The sequence below is a fragment of the Pan paniscus genome, chromosome 17 (genome assembly GCF_029289425.2).
Source record: "Pan paniscus chromosome 17, NHGRI_mPanPan1-v2.0_pri, whole genome shotgun sequence".
In the NCBI taxonomy this organism is placed as follows: Eukaryota; Metazoa; Chordata; class Mammalia; order Primates; family Hominidae; genus Pan; species Pan paniscus.
The window spans coordinates 23,647,863-23,666,732 of NC_073266.2; the positions used below are offsets into that span (position 1 = coordinate 23,647,863).

Here is an 18,870-nt window from a genome sequence, read left to right on the forward strand (position 1 = left end):
GGGAGGGGCTGTCTGCGACCCCCAGAGCCCCAGAGGGCCTGTGTTACAATCAGTGCTCCTTTAACATTTGCTGTCTGTGGATGGCTAAGTGTTAACCAGCTCAGTGGAAGGTCAGGGTGACAGCCTTTTACACTTTGCTGTCTTGGTACCTGAGTTCTGATCCAGTGTCCAGGAAGAATCAGGTCACATGAACAAATTGAAGATGGTGAATGTGGAGGACTTTATTGAGTGGTAAAAGTGGGCCTCAGTGGGAAAGGGAGCTGGAAAGGGGACGGAGCGGGAAGATAATCTTCCCCTGGAGCCCAGGAGTCTCCAGCTGAACTCTTCTCTGACCATAGTCCCTGACCTCCAGCTGCTTCTTCTCATCTCAATATCCAGACACTTCTCTCTTCTGTATGTGTGTCCACTGAGTCTGGGGCTTGGGATTCTTATGGGCACAGGATAGGGGGTGGTGTGGGGTGGGCCAAAAGGCAACAATCAGGTGGGAAAACAGGGATAGTTCTCACTTTGGGCTGCAGGTCCAGGCTTGTGGGTGGAGCCCTTGCCAAAGATCCTGCCCTCTTCTACCAGTATTTGCCTGCCTTCTGTCCATTTCAGTTCAAGACAGTTTGTGCAATTTGGAAACAGCCAGATCTAAACAGTGTAAAATCTGGATAGTCAGGCAGAATAAGGCTGGAAAAAATATATAATTATATAGAATAAAGCTGAAAAAATTCGCTGAGTAATACTCTGTGTGTGCACCTACATGCACATGTAACTAAGTGATAATTTCTATTTCCTTAGATGTTTCAAAATGTATCTTGAACATATGACAAATATTTAATGTTTTCTGGGTGACTACATTGAAGCCAACCACTCACTTGGGACAGAAAAGTCATTTTTTGGTGTGTGATTATACTTGCTATCTTATGGTCACAACTTTTAAAACTACATAGAAGCATTAATATTTTTATTTTTCCTTTAGATCCTTCACTGAATTCAACCCAGTCTACTCAACAGTTCACCAAGAGTCTTGCTATCTCCAATTTCAGGATATGCTTTCCATCACCAATACCCAGGTTAATGGACACTCCTCAACCCTTTGTCAGTCCCTGCCCAGCATTGCCTTTGAGACTGAACTCTGGACGGCCTTTCCATGTTCTCTTTTCTGTAAAAAGGAGACTTTTTATTTCTGGCAGCACTTGCCTAGGAGATAGCAAAGTTAAATGTTGTGTTTCATCACAATCAGTCTCAACTAACTAAAACTAATTAAACACTAGGGATTTTGAGTAACCCACCTACCCTCACTAGACCCTTTCTGGATCTAACTGAAGATGTTCATGATCAAGAAGCAAGAGGCTGTTTCAGCTCTCATGTACAGATCTCAGCCTTGTATGGAAGGTAGTTCTCAGTGCTTAATTAGCACCAGCAGCATGGCCCTACACTTCATAGCATTTAAAACCTTCAGTTTTGCCCTTAGGCCCACCTATGCAGTTGTCCCCTGATAAGCTCAGCTCAGCTCCAGGCCACCCCTGGCTCTGTGGCCCATGGTTTTTGTATTATTCTTTGTCATCTCTAATTAACCTCTTCTGCCTCACCACTACTTAATTATTTATCCTTCTCAGAACTTCTGGCGTGTATTGTAGTATATTTTACTTTTAAAATATGTTGCCAGTGTTCTCAGTTTGTCATTTATATGACATGTTCCATGACAAAGTACATCCCTAATACAAAGCCTTAAGCAATCTCATTAAGGACAGATTGCTGATATCTAATTTCTTTTCCCATTCCTAGAAGCAGTGGTCTTCAAAGTGTGGCCTCCAGACAGCAATATCAATATCACCTGGGAATTTGCTAGAAATGTAAATTCTCAAGTCCCAGCTCAAACTCAATGAATCAGAAACTCTGGGTGTGGGGCCCAGCAGTCCTTCAGGTGTTTCTAACCACATATTCAAATTTGACAATCATTTACTCAGGGTCTCACCCCTGGTAGTGTATTAATAAATGCCTGTTAGGTTGACTCTGATAAGTCTTTCTCTCAAGCCATCTTAAAAAGCATGGAATCCAAAAATTCCAGAAAGAAATGAGGAAAAATGTTACAAAGAATGAAGTAGGGATTTTAGGTTTACGAGCAATTAGAGGGAACCGAGTCTTCACAAAGAAACACAATATCCTGATTTCCTATCTCATGCTTGATTTTCCTACATTGTCTCACCTCAGCTGCGTGATTCCATGTATCTCACTGACCCTTCTGTTTGCCTTCTGTAAGGTTACATGTGGATTCTGAGAAAATTCTTTTTCAACTTTCTATCTCTTATTCCCATTTCAGTCTATGTCTTCACAGAAAATTATCACTGCAAAGCTGAGCGGTTTCTGGAGAATCTTGGCTCATTCACTGAATTCTTTGGGAAGGGCTGGTTCCCTTTGCGCATCTTCACTAAACTTGGACCTTTTTGATGACTCTCATTTTCTATCACCACCATAGTCTTTAGATGTCCAGTGGAGCAGGGAAACTGATGGTTTCCTGCACAGGTTGCTCGGGGCAAAAATGGAAGTTGGAAGTAAGGAAAAGCATGGAGTTGGAATTGGATGCTGAATGCTGAAGCAAAAGAGTACTCAACGTCTCTATGGTTTTGCTTTGTGCTGGGCCTTCCTAAACCTTGTGAACACCTGATAAATGTTCATTTGATTATGTCAAGCTCTTTGGAGCAGTAGCTTTCAACCCTGATTAGGATGTCAGAATCCTTTGGAAGAATTTTTAAAAAATCTATGGGCATGGAACCCATCCATCAGTATTTTTAAAAATTTCCCAGGTGGTTTCCATGAGTAGCTAAGGTTGAAAACCATGGTTTTGGATTTCCCACTTGATGATTTTAAACCATAACATCACTTTGCCTATTTTTCTAAATATTCCTCTTTCTACAGTCAGCTTTCAAAAGTCAGACTACAACTGAATCAAAGAATTACACAAGAAAAGGGAAACTGAGTCATCCTTCAGCAACTCCAGGAACAAATCAAGGTACATATAATGATGGGGTAGTAAATGCTAATACCATCTATCTCCTTCCCTTGTATCTATCCCTGTTTTTGTTCCCCTCTTTCCACTCTGGCTTCCTATTCTCCCTTTTTGGCAAAATATCCACTATTCTTGAAGAAAGCGAACCAGCAAACCTGCTAATATTAAAGCTTCAGTGACCCAATAGGTAGCTACACTTTGAGGAACATTTGCATTTCCAAAGAAATTATCTGAAGACAAAAATGTCTAATTCAATGGGCTGAAATGCAAATTGTAATATTTCAGGCTAGAAAGATATCTAACCCAAGGAACTTCCTTATCATGCTCTGGGAGACAGTAGGCTGCCTCATGGAAGGCCGTTATAGATGTCCAACTAAACATTGCAAAAAACAGGTATAGAAGCATTGGCTTGGGACTGAGAAATGATATTCATTTGGTGCAAAAGTAATTGTGATTTTTTGCCCTTGAAAATGATGGTTAAAACTGCAATGACTTTTGCATCAACCTATGGATTAGTAATTGATACACAAAGACATGACACATGAGAATACCAAGTGCACTGCTTGGCACATAGTAGACATTCAACAAATGCTTCTCACTGACAACTTTTGCTTTCCTCCTCAATCACCCACTTTTTAGAATCCTTGAAAAAATCTTAAAAATTTTTCAAATATTCAGGAAACTTAAATAACATCAGATTTAGAGAAGAATTATTGACTGTAGCCAATTTTTGGACCTATACATTTTTTAAACTATGTGATGGGAATCTCTTCATTTTTTAGAGCAACATGGATGCATATCAATTACAAACCTTGCTAAATCATCCTTTCTATCTCTGAGGCAATAAAATTCATTATCCTGGTTAGTTTGAGGATACACTTAACCCATAAACACCAACAGCAAGTATAGATTCAGACATTTGTATCTATAATTTAGACAGTTTAAAATGAATATTAAGTAATTCAAAAATTGTTGAAAGCTCAGTACCTTTTCACACATTAATACTTTATCAACTTCCTTTTAAAGAGTGAGTAGAAAAGGGTTAGTAAGTAGAAAAGAGTAAAAGGCCTTTCTTTCACAATTTGCCAAGACATGCATTACTTATTTAAAATAAAAAAAATGCTGTTTGAAAAACAAGAAGGATGGCAAGAATGAAGCTCCTTCATGCAAGATACCTCTGACTACCCTCTAAAGACAGATACTATGGCATGGTCATAGAATTACTGCAGGAAAAATTTGTCCACTGAGGCTGCTTCCTCCAGAGGTAAGGTTTAACTTACGGTAACTTGCTATGGATCAACAGCTCAAGATGAAGTGTGTGGCTGGCAATTTAAGTGTAAAATTAGATTTCCAGTATAATCAGTCATCTGATAGCCCATCTAAATGTATTCTGCATTTGCACATTTAATTAATTATGTCTTAATTGAAAACATTTTGCTCATAATGATTGGTTCTAATTTTATTCCAAATTAAATTAGTAGGGGAGAAATTTAGTTTGGGAATTTATTGATTTATATATATATATTTAAAAAAAGTAAAAATAATGGATTTTCTCTTTTCTTCTTAAAAGGAAATATCTTTCTGCTCATTTAGAGGTGCAAAGGAAAACATTTAGAACTTTCCAGATGAATAAATTGCATTTCATCTGAATGAACATCTAACTTTGGAGATGGAGAGAACATTCTTTTGTATTGTTGTAGATATGCCTAGTATAATATTGGTATAATTAATTTTTCAGCTACAATGCAGATTCCTGGGTCAGTGCAAAAGACCTTGTTTATTTAGAAGTGATTATCTGAGAAAGTGGCTCATTAGTCTTAGATTCCTGGAATGCACAGTCTGGTCTAGAGATTAAAATAGCTATTTAAATTCCCTTTATGAAAATTGTGCCTGACAGGGCACTTCCATGTGCAGTGAGGTTTGTATTTGCACATCTAGAGCATCCAGGAAATCAGCGAAGGTGGGTTTTGTGTCTTTAGATATGCTACAGTTGATAAACCCTAAGATTCAGATATTAGCTCTTGGATAAGCTCTTGCATTTCCCATAACTTTAGCTTTGAAGCCATTCATTACCTTAATACTAAGGAAAGAATGTCAGAAAATCCAAAGAGAGAGAATTCTCAGTTATGATTTTTGGACATATAATTGGAAAGAAGTCAGATTTGGCTTGTACAATTGGTGCCATATAATGTCACACAAAGTATTTCCTGCAGTGTGCTCAAAGAGGTCAATTTGTGATTTATTTGCAAGTCATAGTTCTGAAATTACTGACTTGTGTGTGTAACAATTTAGCTTTAACTTGGGCACTTAATTTAGCATTAAATATAGCTCCTCTTCAATACTGACCCTTGCCCTGAACAAGATGTCATTTCATAAACCCAATTAAACATGGTTCCTACTGTGGTTTAAATACCAAGACAGATTAAATGTATTGTCCAGTTTCACAGATCAGCAATGCATCTCTTCCTGTATCACTAGCTCATGATAATAACATAAGGGACCAGTCTGTGCCAGTGGATGGGCCAGAATTAAAAGAGGATAAATATTGATGTCCTGCCTGAAAGAAAACTGGGCACCCAAGGTGTCAGAGAGTTGTCTGATATACTGTGACATGAATGTCCCATATATATAAATTGCAGCCTTTTTAAAATAAGGTAGAATTGTTTGTGGAAGATTAAAAACTCTCTTTCTAAATTGTTGAATTAAAATATTTAGTTAATAAATACATCACTGCTATTTTCATCAATATTGGAGTTGTTTCTTCAAGTTTGTGTGTTTTCTCAATTAGAAAAAAAGTCTAATTTGTTTAAATAGTGAGAAGTCAACATTGAACTGTTGTCTACTCAATAGCCGCAATTCCTTATTTCTTGTTTACAATGACCATAGATTGTTTATGTTTGTATTGTTGCAACAAGTTCACAGACAATGGATTCCTCTCCCAATCTGAGAGGATGAGCCATGGTTGGTCTAGGCCATGAATATTGTGGTAGATTGTATTGTGTGTTCATAATTCTTTGTTCTCTGGCCAGGTGCAGTGTCTCACGCCTGTAATCCTAGCACTTCGGGAAACTGAGGCGGGCAGATTGCCAGAGCTCAGGAGTTCGATACCGGCCTGGGCAACAAGGCAAAACCCCTCTCTACTAAAAATACAAAAAATTAGCTGGGTATGCTGGTGCGCACCTGTAATCCCAGCTACTTGGGAGCCTGAGGAGTGAGAATCACTTGAACCCAGAAGGCGAAGAATGCAGTGAGCCAAGATTGTGCCACTGCACTCCAGCCTGGATGACAGAGCGAGACTCTGTCTCAGAAAAAAATAATTAAAAAAGATGATTCTTGTTCCCTCCCCATCCTTACCTTTTTTTAATGAGGAAAGAGAATATTTCCCTGTATCACTGACTTTGGGCTTGGCTATGTGACTGCTCTACCCAATAGAATTTGGGTAGGTTAATAGTAATAGAAGTAACTAAGCAGAACTTTAAAGAAGCTTCTCCTCTTCAACTCTTGCTTATAAAGCATTATAAAAATCAATATATATAAAGCATTATAAAAATCAAATGCCCTAAGTAGTCTGTGTCCTTCAACATGGGTCCAGGAATGAGAGACATCTGGAGCACACCTGACTCTCATCTGTAGTCTAAGGTAGAACTGCTGCAACCAATTTGCAAAATTCATGAGCAAGGAGTAAATGCTTGCTGTTATCGGTCAGTAACTTCTTGTCATGTTTCTTAAGCATTATTGGAGCAAAAGCAAACTAATACAAACGTTAATGTAATTCCTTTGCTTGTCATTGATTTAGAGATGAATATTTGTCCTGTTTCCAGGTAATACAATGTATTTAGGAAGAATGCCAAAGGAGGGAGCTTATTAGTAGGATTTTGACCTCTAATGAAAATGATGGCCAAATATATGAAATTTTTTCTTTCTTTGGTTTTTATTGTTTAAAGACATAATTATTTAAGTTGTGTTAGTTGTGTGGGATCTTATAACTGTGAGGAATTACATAGAATGAAAATGGAATGTGCTGTGGTGGCAGAACAGAAAGAAGTTGGGTGATTGACATTGTTGAGCTGCTGCAGGAAATCTGTTAGTCTCCATTTCCAGAGGTCTTGCTATGTAGAAAAATTGGATGACTTTATTGCTTAGGTCACTATAAGAATGTTTTCTGTTACCTGCAACCCAATGCACCCAACTAATAAAGTACGTTTCTAGAAATACACTTGCCTGCACTCATTTTTAAGACACACAGACCACATACACACGGAGAGATATTTTTAAAGGTCTTGTACTACATAAATTGTACTATTTTTTAATTTAAAAATATGGGCCAGGTGCAGTGGCTCACACCTGTAATCCCAGCACTTTGGGAGGCCAAGGCAGGTGGATCACAAGGTCAGGAGATCAAGACCACCCTGGCCAACATGGTGAAACCCCATCTCTACTAAAATACAAAAAACTAGCTGGGCATGGTGGTGTGTGCCTGTAGTCCCAGCTACTTGGGAGGCTGAGGCAGGGGAATTGCTTGAACCCTGGAGGCAGAGGTTGAAGTGAGCTGAGATCACGCCGCTGCACTCCAGCCTGGTGACAGAGCGAGACTCTGTCTCAAAAAATAAAAAATAAAAAAAAGATAATGTGATTTTTTTATATTATAGCACATGTACAAGACTGAAATCTGTCTCATTTTTAAAAATAACTGCCTAGTACTTTATGCATGAACATCCTTTGCCTTCAAATTGAATTTGAGGATCAACCTCAGCTATTTTCATAAAATAAATTTAAAAATATATAAAAAGATGAAAAATATGAGGGAAACATTAAGTGAAATGGAATTTGAATTCATAAGTTGTGATGTCCATCTAAATAAGTCACCAAGAGATACAAGATGAAAAATGAAAACAAATACTCATAGAAATAATAGAAGAAAACTTTAAAAGGTAGAGAATAAAGAAACACATGCTGTAATGTCACTACCCACTCAGTGTTAAGTTAAATGGATTTGTTGAGAAGACTCCAAAAGCAGGTATAAATGTCGAGTATGTGTGTGCACATGTGTGTGTGTATGTGTGCAACCCTATATAAAATATTTTAAAATCACTTTTATTGAAATATTGCATATGCACATCTAAGAACAAATTTTAAGCTTGATGAATTTTTACATTGTTGACACAGCCATTTAACTATCAGCTAAGAGAGGAAATAAAATATAACCAGCAACTCTCACCTCGTTTTATATTCACTATCAATCCTTACTCTTTTTTAAATTTGAGACAGTCTCATTCTGTTGCTCAGGCTGGAGTGCAGTGGCATGATCTCAGCTCGCTGCAACCTCTACACCCTGGGTTCAAGCAATTCTTATGCCTCAGCCTCCCAAGTAGCTAGGATTACAGGCACTCACCACCATGCCCAGCTAATTTTTGTAATTTTAGTAGAGACAGGGTTTTGCCATGTTGGCCAGGCTGGCCTTGAACTCCTGGCCTCAAGCAGTTTGCCCACCTCAGCCTCCTAAAGTGCTGGGATTACAGGCATGAGTTACTGTGCCTGGCCCATTACTCTTTTTTAATACCCCAAAGGCAACTGATATCCTAATTTCTCACACAAGAGATTGGTTTTGCCTGGGTGTTGAACTTTATATAAAGGGACTATCAGTACATTATTTGCCATATTGATCTATGTTATTTTATGTAACAATAATGCATATTTATTCATTGTTCCATAGTGTTCCATGTAGAAATAGATCACAATTTATTTGCTATTTCTTCTCTTAATAGATATATTTGGGTTGGCTTCTGTTATTGTTATTATGAATACGATGCTTAAATATTCTTTTTTTTAGTAAAAATATGTGCAGATTTATAGCTGAACAGAAAAAGCTTTGTCTTTTAACCTGGATATCTGGATTTTTTACTCTTGGTGAAGATAACTGCAATGACGTTTATCATGTATGATTTAAAGTCAGGAAATGCCTCTTGGTAACCTACAGGGTCAGTTTTTCACTGATGGGTTACAACTGGCCTAATTGGTTTGACAAACCTAGCTTGATTACATGGACAAGGAGACATAAAAGGCTTGTTGAGAATTTCTCCTCGAAGCCCTCCTGAAAGCATGATTCCTAGCACAGAATCTTGGTGGTTGACACTGGAGACAGAATGCACACTCTGTGTCTGTGAATACTTGGAGCCCTGGGTAGCTTTCAACCTGGGATGTCTTTCAGACTCCCAGTCCATGCCTGCACTCTCTTTCACTTGCTGCACCATATCCTTTGCCTTTAAATAAAAGCCCCATGTAAATATGTTCTATGGAATGTGGTGGTTCCTTTCAAACATCCAGACAGGAAGCTTTTCAGTATGTATACATTTATATTGAGAATACACCTAAGAATGAATTTGCTCTTTGCCAGTTCATAAAAGTATATATATTTATATATTGAGCTTTAGACAAAATTTACAAGTAAAATACAGAAGGAAATTTCTTGAACCATTAGAGAATAAGTTACTGACCTGATTCCCAGTTACCACCAAATATGTTGGGGTTTATTCCTTACAAACAGGTTTCTCCTACGTGTTCACAACACAACTATCAGCATTGGTTGTATTCCCACTAACACCCTGTTACTGTCTAATCCTCAGACCCCATTCAAGACCCTGGCACTCTACATTAAGCTACCCCTGGGTATAGTTACCTTCTTCACTCTACTCTGACTCCAACACCTCATGCTTGGCCACCGTCATTCTTGGATGCCATCCCTGGGCTCTGATCTACTCCCTAGATTATCATCCATTTCACATAGACACTCTTCTTATCCTTCCTGGGTTAAACCCACATGGGTGCTTACCCCATTCTGCTCAGTCAGGCTCTGACACTCCAACCTTGCTACATCACTGCGGTGATGCCCTTTTCATCTTGCTTGGGTTCTGCCACCACTTCTGTGTGGACTCCTTCTCCTGTTCTTTGGCTTTGATACCTGGCACCTTGGAGCCCTCCTATACAGATGCCCCTTTCAGTCTATTTACACCAGAAAATCCCACAGTGACCTGACTCTTCTACATGCAAATCCTTTTTATCCCATTCTGTGCCACTGCCTTACATGGGTGTTCTCTTCCCACTAGCCTGAGGGATTTAGACACCAGGTGATGGATAATACTTCTGTCTGGATGCTCCCTCACCTTGTTTTGATTCTGACACCCCACGTGGGTCACCTACATGCATTGAAGCCCTTACTCAGTTGTGGCTTCAATCCAAATGAGGCAGCCTTCCTCTGTAGGTGGAGGAATTAACCATTTTTCCCTATTCTAAAAATTAATCATTTCCCCAAAGAGCGTGGGTTTCTTTCGTGGAGAAATAGTGTTTGGATACAAAGGTCTAGAGGCTAGGTGTTCTACTACGGTGTCATTGCTTCTAGATTCTTTCACTTTACAAAGCTAAGAAATACATATGCATATACCAAGCAAAGTATACCATAAGGGTAAAATGATGACTTTTTTGAGGTTGGAGGTCACTATCTCTCCATCCTGTCTTCCTTAGAGTATTTCCTTGAAATCTTAATAGGTCCAAATAACAGGTTTATGCTTTTGATTTTGCAATGGAAGAATGGGGACTTTCTGACCCTTGGAATTGTAAACAAATGCCTCCAAAACTTACTTGGGAGTTTTTCACAAGAGGACTATCTTAGGATGTAGCCCTTTGTCTCTTGAGGGATGAGACGTTATTCTTACTTCTGCTTTGCTAAATAAATTATGTGAAAGTCTGCCTATTCATTTTAGTCACTTTTGTAGTACCTACATGCATAGAAATCTGACCATGTTCATGTAGTAATAAACTGTGTTCTCTTTTCTATGTTGGTTCAGAGAGGTCTTTGTTAGTGTTATTTTATTTCCAACTAACACACGGCCTATATTTCTGTATTGTTACTTTCTAGAGATGGATGACTTTGGATGGTCAAATATTGATAGAAAGGCACTAGTGAAACGTAATTCAGAAAAAACACATTTACAGATCTGGTGACAAGAAATGAAGAAATTTTTCATGTTGAGCTCCAATTATCTCCGAAAGGTAGAAGGGAAGTCATTAGTTGAGAGTATACATGGCATTGGAGTTGGAAGTTTTGAGAAAAGTGGAGGCTTATGAAATTAAAATAGTTGTTTCCAATAAGATGAAATAGAACTGATTAAAGAACAAAGGAGACATGATTGCCGAGGAGTCTCTCAGATGAGTTCACGTTGATCATTGTAGTCTATTGTTTCACAATAACTCATTCCAAAGCAAGCTGCATATTGGATTCACCTGGGATCTTTTAAGATATACCGATTCCTGGGTCCCACCTGCAGAGATTATGTTGTAATCACTCAGGAGTCTGACATCAGCATCCAGATTTCAAAAGTTCCCCAAGTGATTCTAAAGCATCCTGAAGATCAAGAACCATTGACCCAGATATAATGTTCATCACCTTTATTGTTTTCCACAAAAACCTACCCATGTAAAGCATTTATGAGGATAGAAAAGTTTACTGAAAATTAGAAATTGAGAGTTGAATTGGCAAACAAATTTAGTCAAATTAAATTCTGAGTTTTAATGCTTTCCTATGGCCACCCCAAGAGTGTGGAACTCTCCTTGGGCCTTCACCCCATTGTCTCCAAACTCAAATCATTTCACTAACTCTTCTCCACCTTCCCAGTCTCTGCTTTCTGAATGCCACTTCCTAGTCTACCTGACTCTGGGAACTATCAGTTGGAGCAAAAGTAATTGCACTTTTTGCCATTAAAATTGAGTCAAAAACCACAAATTACTTTTGCACCAGCCTAATAAAACTTCTCACTCCATAACTCAGAGTGATTCAGCTCTCACTAACAACCTGGTGTTCTCCATTTTCCTTTAGCGTGGACTATAGCTATTCATCACTTTTGAGAATTTTTAAGAGGCAACATTCTTGCATGTGATCTGGTTTATAGAACCAGGATAAAAGGTCATTGTTGACTCCAAAGTTTCCCAGGCCCAGGATCTCCTCAGAAATATGTGGCAGAGACAGACCTGCAGGATAAAGACAAGATATGCAGTCTTTTCTCATTCACTCCATTGATAGCTAGTAACAGCCGACCATATCTCAGTTCAATGAAGGAAAAAAGATAGACAAATAGATACAGTAGAGTGTAGTCCATATAATGGCTTAGTATACATAGGAAGTACACAAGTACAGTAACATCTGGACAAACTAGAGGATGGGAGAAGAAGGGAATTGAGAGAGCATTGCAAGAAGTGAAGAACCCAGGGTTTGAGCTAGCCTCCTGAAGCCACATGTATAGAGTTGTAGAACTGGAGTACTACAAAGGATGTCAGAAATCGTCTAATCTAGTGACCCTTTGTTACAGACTAGAAAATAGAAATCTCATAGCCTAGGAGTTGAACTGAATTGCAGAAAGTCCCATAGCAAGTCAGGGGCAGCGCCAGGATTAAATTGGAATCGGGGTTCATTGACGACTGGCCCACCGATACTCTCTCAACAGGTAACGAATTTCTAAGGTTCTATGAGCACAGCTACAGGAGGAATTAGGCCAGCAATAGGGTCGCTGGTGGCAGTAGAGGCCTAAACCTGCATGGCTTACACTTGTGTCTGCAAAGTGACTGACTCATTCCAGCCCTATCTGTGCACTCTGCAGTACCTCTGCTCAGAAGCTGCCAATGGGGGAAATGCTAGATAGATAATTTGGCTTGAGCATAGAGTGTGAGGTAAGGACACATACTGAAAATAGGAAGGAGAATGAGAAACCTGAATCAAGAACCAGCCTAACAAATATTAGGCCTTTGAATTATAAAGCAGGCATATGATATGGCTTTAGAAAATTACAAGATCATAAAGATGAGCAAATAAGACTAGAAAATTATGACTTTGGGACCTTGTGTCTGAAGTAAATGGAGAGGCACTTTGGGGAGTGGCAGGCAATGAAAACACATCTACCACCTGAGGAGATGACTCACAGAAATTCAAAACAGCCTCTTTTTTTTTAAGTCCAAGTCAAATATAGTCAAGTGAGGGAGGGTACATCATTCATTCTCAACTCACTGTGTTTAGTTTCTTAAAAGATGGCCGAATTGTAAAAAAAGTTTTTGAATGGGGCAGTTCTAGTGTCAGTTGTTCTCTCTTTTCCTTTTTTACTTACCCACTACTATAAACTACCGTAGATACATTCTTTACATTCAGTTAGTTAGTTTTACGTTTCCCAATTTCCACATTTGTAATTATAGCCTAGGAAGCTTCTTTGCTTGGAGAAAGATGTTCTTATATTAAAACATAAAACTCTTCCCAAGCATCCACTAGTTCATCCGGTAAGCAATTTCATCATTACACACCAGAGGTCAGTATTGGATTATTAATTTACATGAGTGATTAATTTTTACTTTCCCAGTAATAAAGATGAGAAACAAAACACCAAAGATTATTACTATATTAGAGCTTTGGTGTTAGTTCCTTAAGCAAGTATCATCTGTGCAGGCATGCACAGATCATGAATGGCTTAACAAAAATACAAAACAAAAAGAAAAAAGCCATCACAATGAAGGTGGCCTTTGTTCTTTAGGAAGACATTCATAACTCATTCGAGGCATATTAATTATGCAACTTTTACACAAAAGTTACTTTATATTGAGAAATGTTCACAACTAGCAGTATTAACAGACATGCTGGCAGTGAATTAAAAAGATAACAATAGTTTTTAGAGCCTCATTCAAATCCGCATATCTACAATAGTGTATCAATTTGGGATGGCCAAAGTTATAGATAATTTGGATAAATAAAATAGGGGCTCAGCAGTAAAATAATGACTGTATCTCCAAAATCTTTAAGATTAAATGAAAAGAAGAAAAGACTAAAGGCAGATCAAGCTATCATGCTGACTACAGACATAGTAAAGGCTTTCCACAGAAAGAGAAAATAGATTAGTCTTGTTTTACTCTGGTCAACAAAGGGTAGAATTATAGAAATGGAGATTGCAGCTGCATATAGATAGAATTGTTAAGACTCATAGCTATTCCAACATCTTTGCTTAGGGGGCCATGGGGAGTGCCAACATCGAGTATCAGAACAAACTAGATGAATGCCAAAATCTCTTACATTCTAAGGTTATATGAGAAAGTGATTTTGATGCCAAAGAGTAAATATTCCACAAATTCCAAACCTCCTTCCAGGCATATATATTCGGGTGGCACCTGCTTTAAGAAGTCTCCCTTAATCTGAGAACACAGTTTGCTTGTGCTTCTAATACTTTGACCATATATTGTCTTTTGTCATCTTTTGACCATATTGTACATTTATGTATTATTTAGCTTTGTGTTGTTATGTCTTATCTAAAACCAAGATTCTTCTTTTAGGAATACATGTTATTTTATCCTCTATGACACCTAGCACAATACAATGAAGTTAGTAGATACTCAGATAATATCTGTAGTCTGAACCTATTTCCTTATCTGAAAAGTAAGGAATAAAAACACCCATTTTACCTGCCTCACTGAGCTGTTTTGAAGATCAGATGAAATAATGTGCCTGAAAGCACTTTGAAAAGTATAAAATGTTATACAAATGTAAGGCATTCTAATTTCAGAGGGAGGTTTTTCTCAGTTATAACCTCCATGTCAGCTTGAATAAAGGAACATTTTTTAAAACTTAATCTGAAAAGAAACTTGTCCCTTCTGGGCACAAATTATAAAACTCCCCAAAAAATGTTTGTATATATTTTTGTTTGTTTGTTCCTAAATAGTATAATGAACTATGGTCTTTCAGGGAAAATGTTGCTCTGATACTAGTCACAATGTAGAAAATTGCCCTTATGTACTTTCAGGAAAGAATTGCAAACAAATGAGCTATTTTCTCTTCTGGAGTAAAGGGACTTCCCAAGCATGGGTGGCAGCTGTTCAAGTCCATCTGGTCAAGAATTCACTAAGATCATAATGTGAAAGTTGCTCAAGTGCAGATTTGCATGACAGCCTGCAAATGTTCCTTTGGAGACGAAATGGTTTCTCAGGTCAATAATCTGCATATTTAAAAGTCTCTAGGACACCCTAAGATGGCGGCGAGGGAGACGGTGAAGGTTGGCTCCCGCCTGTCTGGGCTCTGATCCTCTGTCTCCCCCTCCGCCTGCGGCCGGCTCATGGCCTGGCGGAGGCCCGAACCAAAGACCTCCGCACCGCCGTGTACAACGCCGCCCGTGACTGCAAGCTGCAGCTGCTCCAGAAGCTGCTCAGCGGCCGGAGCCGGGAGGAACTGGACGAGCTGACTGGCTAGGTGGCCGGCGGGGGGACGCCGCTGCTCATCGCCGCCTGCTACGGCCACCTGGACGTGGTGGAGTACCTGCTGGACCGGTGCGGCGCGAGCGTGGAGGCCGGTGGCTCGGTGCACTTCGATGGCGAGACCATGGAGGGTGCGCCGCCGCTGTGGGCGCCGGCCACCTGGACGTGGTGCTGAGCCTGCTGCGCCGCGGGGCCTCGGTGAACCGCACCAAGCGCACCAACTCCACGCCCCTCCGCGCCGCCTGCTTCGAGGGCCTCCTGGAGGTGGTGCGCTACCTGGTCGGCGAGCACCAGGCCAACCTGGAGGTGGCCAACCGGCACGGCCACACGTGCCTCATGATCTCGTGCTACAAGGGCCACCGTGAGATCGCCCGCTACCTGCTGGAGCAGGGCTCTCAGCTGAACTGGCGCAGCGCCAAGGGCAACACGGCCCTGCACAACTGTGCCGAGACCAGCAGCCTGGAGATCCTGCAGCTGCTGCTGGGGTGCAAGGCCAGCATGGAACGTGATAGCTACGTCATGATCCCGTTGCTCCCAGCCAGCGTGACGGGCCACACCAACATCGTGGAGTACCTCATCCAGGAGCAGCCCGGCCAGGAGCAGGTCACAGGGGTAGAGGCTCAGCCTGGGCTGCCCCAAGAAGGCTCCTCCACCAGCCAGGGGTGTGCGCAGCCTCAGGGGGCTCCGTGCTGCATCTTCTCCCCTGAGGTACTGAACGGGGAATCTTACCAAAGCTGCTGTCCCACCAGCCTGGAAGCTGCCGTGGAAGCCTTGGAATTGCTGGGATCTACGTATGTGGATAAGAAACGAGATCTGCTTGGGGCCCTTAAACACTGGAGGTGGGCCATGGAGCTGCATCACCAGGGGGGTGAGTACCTGCCCAAACTGGAGCCCCCACAGCTGGTCCTGGCCTATGACTATTCCAAGGAGGTCAACACCACCGAGGAGCTGGATCAGCGCGATCACCGACCCCAATGAGATGCGTATGCAGGCCCTGTTGATCCGGGAGCGCATCCTCAGTCCCTCGCACCCCAACACTTCCTATTGTATCCGTTACAGGGGCGCCGTGTACGCCAACTCGGGCAATATCGAGTGCTACATCCGCTTGTGGAAGTACGCCCTGGACATGCAACAGAGCAACCTGGAGCCTCTGAGCCCCATGACCGCCAGTAGCTTCCTCTCCTTCGCCAAACTCTTCTCCTACGTGCTGCAGGACCGGGCTGCCAAAGGCAGCCTGGGCACCCAGATCGGCTTTGCAGACCTCATGGGGGTCCTCACCAAAGGAGTCTGGGAAGTGGAATGGGCCCTGCAGCTGCTCAGGGAGCCTAGAGACTCGGCCCAGTTCAACAAGGCGCTGGCCATCATCCTCCACCTGCTCTACCTGCTGGAGAAAGTGGAATGCACCCCCAGCCAGGAGCACCTGAAGCACCAGACCATCTACCGCCTGCTCAAGTGCGCACCCAGGGGCAAGAACGGCTTCACCCCTCTGCACATGGCTGTGGACAAGGACACCACAAACGTGGGCCGCTAACCCGTGAGCAGATTCCCCTCATTGCACATGGTCAAAGTGCTGTTCGACTGCGGGGCCGACCGGGACAGCAGGGATTTTGACAACACCCCGCTACACATAGCAGCCCAAAACAACTACCTGGCCATCGTGAATGCCCTGATTGAAGCAGGGGCCCACATGGATGCCACCAACGCCAGTCTTTCTCTGGGAGCCCACTGACTCAGAAATTCTGAGTTAGGAAAAGACACAAGACCTTCCCCACATCCTGTCTGCCTGGGTTACGTAGGCCTTTGCCTTGTTACCTAGAGGCGGAGGGACTGAAGCCATTGCTTTCCTTCCCTGCTAGAAACACAGGAAGAAGTTGAGGATGGTCTGCCTTCCCTTGTCCTTTTACACGGCCAGGTAACTCCAGCGGCTGAATACAGTGTTAGGACTGGGGGCTCCCGAGATGACAGTTTGAAAGTCAGGGAATGAAACCACCTCTCATTTCTTCCAGCATGATCACGACCTGCTCCTGTGCCACCGTAGTCCCTGGCAGACAGGCAGGGCTCTGCTCAGGGCAGCCTGCCACTTGCATAGCTTTTGGTTAGTTTGGTGTTCTGTTTATTTAATAAGTGGGAAGGTTGCAAGCATTGCACAGAAATTCTGAGATTTTACTGCCTTTTTTTTTTAAAAAGAAAGTTGTTTGTTGGACTCCATAAGTGAATTTCAAGCAGTGAGGATTTTGTAGTGCCTGAGATGGCTGAGGCCACAGGGAGTGAGCTGTATATATGAGGAAGTTGGTGAGCGAGATAAAAGTCCATGGTGTCGACCCCTAAAACATGGGTGACCGTACATTTTTATACATCTCCACTCTACGGCCTTTTACAGGCTTTCCAATTTTATAGGCCTTTCCAATTTTCCATTCTCATTGGAAAGAGAACTGTGCTTCCAAACAGAAATCAGGAGTGACCACAAAGCCTGACAACACTTTGCCACCCAGCAAGAACTGGCACAATTGGTTTGGGTCTGCATTGCCATAGTGCCCGAGTTAAAACTACAGGCCACTCCACCTTGCAAACCTCACCTGGCCTCTGATTTCATTGTGGGTGCATCCACAGGTGGCGCTAGCTCTTTTTTCAGCTGCTCCGAGGATTGGGACCCAAGTCATCATGAAAAAGGCCCAGGTACAGTCTTAATGTGATAAATCCACTAGCTAAGACGTTGAGTGCCAAGACCAGCCTTCCAGCCAAGGTTTGGACAAAGTCTCAAGTTCCCATGACTCAGGGTAAGGTGCTGGGGCTGCCAGAGGACCTGCCCCAGCAAGATTTTTCTCAAGAGTGAGACTCCATCAGCCCGGGCAGATGGGAGCAGGTTCTTGGCCGGTGTAGACAGCAGCAAACAGCAGAAGGGAAGCCATTCTCACTACATCCTCCCTGCAGTAGCCACAGCCAGGCCCTCAGGAGGAGCAGCAACCGGGGGTGTCCAGAAACATCCTGTCCCTGGATGGAAACTAGGTCTCGTTTGGATTTTTTTTCTTTTTTTTTTTTTTGCTGTGTTAGTTAGGAAATTATTTATTAATTTACAAGACAGGTTTTATCTCAGCCAAGGAGGGAAATGGCGTCCCTGTCCCTCCCAAAGCACAGAGCAGAGAAATGAGGCTGTTTACATTGCGAGTCTCTGCGCTGGTGTTTAAGTCATTAAAAAGATATTTGGGAAAAAAAAGTCTCTAAATACAGGTTTATGGAATAATTCATAACAGCTTTAAGGAACTATCATGGTACACTGGGAAAGTCACTCATATTGCAGGATAGATTTCTTCTGTTGGCTGGTGAGCATTTGTTTATAGTCGGCCTTGACTCTACCACAATTTTAGAAGTAGTTCTTTTATTTCTTTAAAAGCAACATTTTGGGACAAAATATTGTGAACAAATAAGGAATACGACTATATTTGTGAAACCCCTTGTTAATTTCCAAGTGATATTTTAAATCTTGAATAAGACATGTACGCTCATAAATAAAGAGGGAAAAGAAATAATTAAATCAATGTTCCTAAGAGCTTCTCAGAAAATAAGAAAGAGATAAGTGATAGAACTATAATCTACAATCTACCCTA

General features: G+C 41.4%; 1 long non-coding RNA gene and 1 pseudogene across 1 annotated transcript; both read left to right on the forward strand.

Annotated features, from left to right (window-relative positions):
• Positions 1–841: 841 nt before the first annotated feature.
• Positions 842–8,155, forward strand: LOC117977367 (uncharacterized). The gene is made up of 3 exons (XR_008621901.2): positions 842–1,058; positions 2,905–2,998; positions 6,025–8,155. It is a non-coding gene; the product is annotated as an uncharacterized LOC117977367 (long non-coding RNA).
• Positions 8,156–10,909: 2,754 nt separating this feature from the next.
• LOC117978472 (protein fem-1 homolog A-like) lies at positions 10,910–16,994 on the forward strand (annotated as a pseudogene).
• Positions 16,995–18,870: the final 1,876 nt, after the last annotated feature.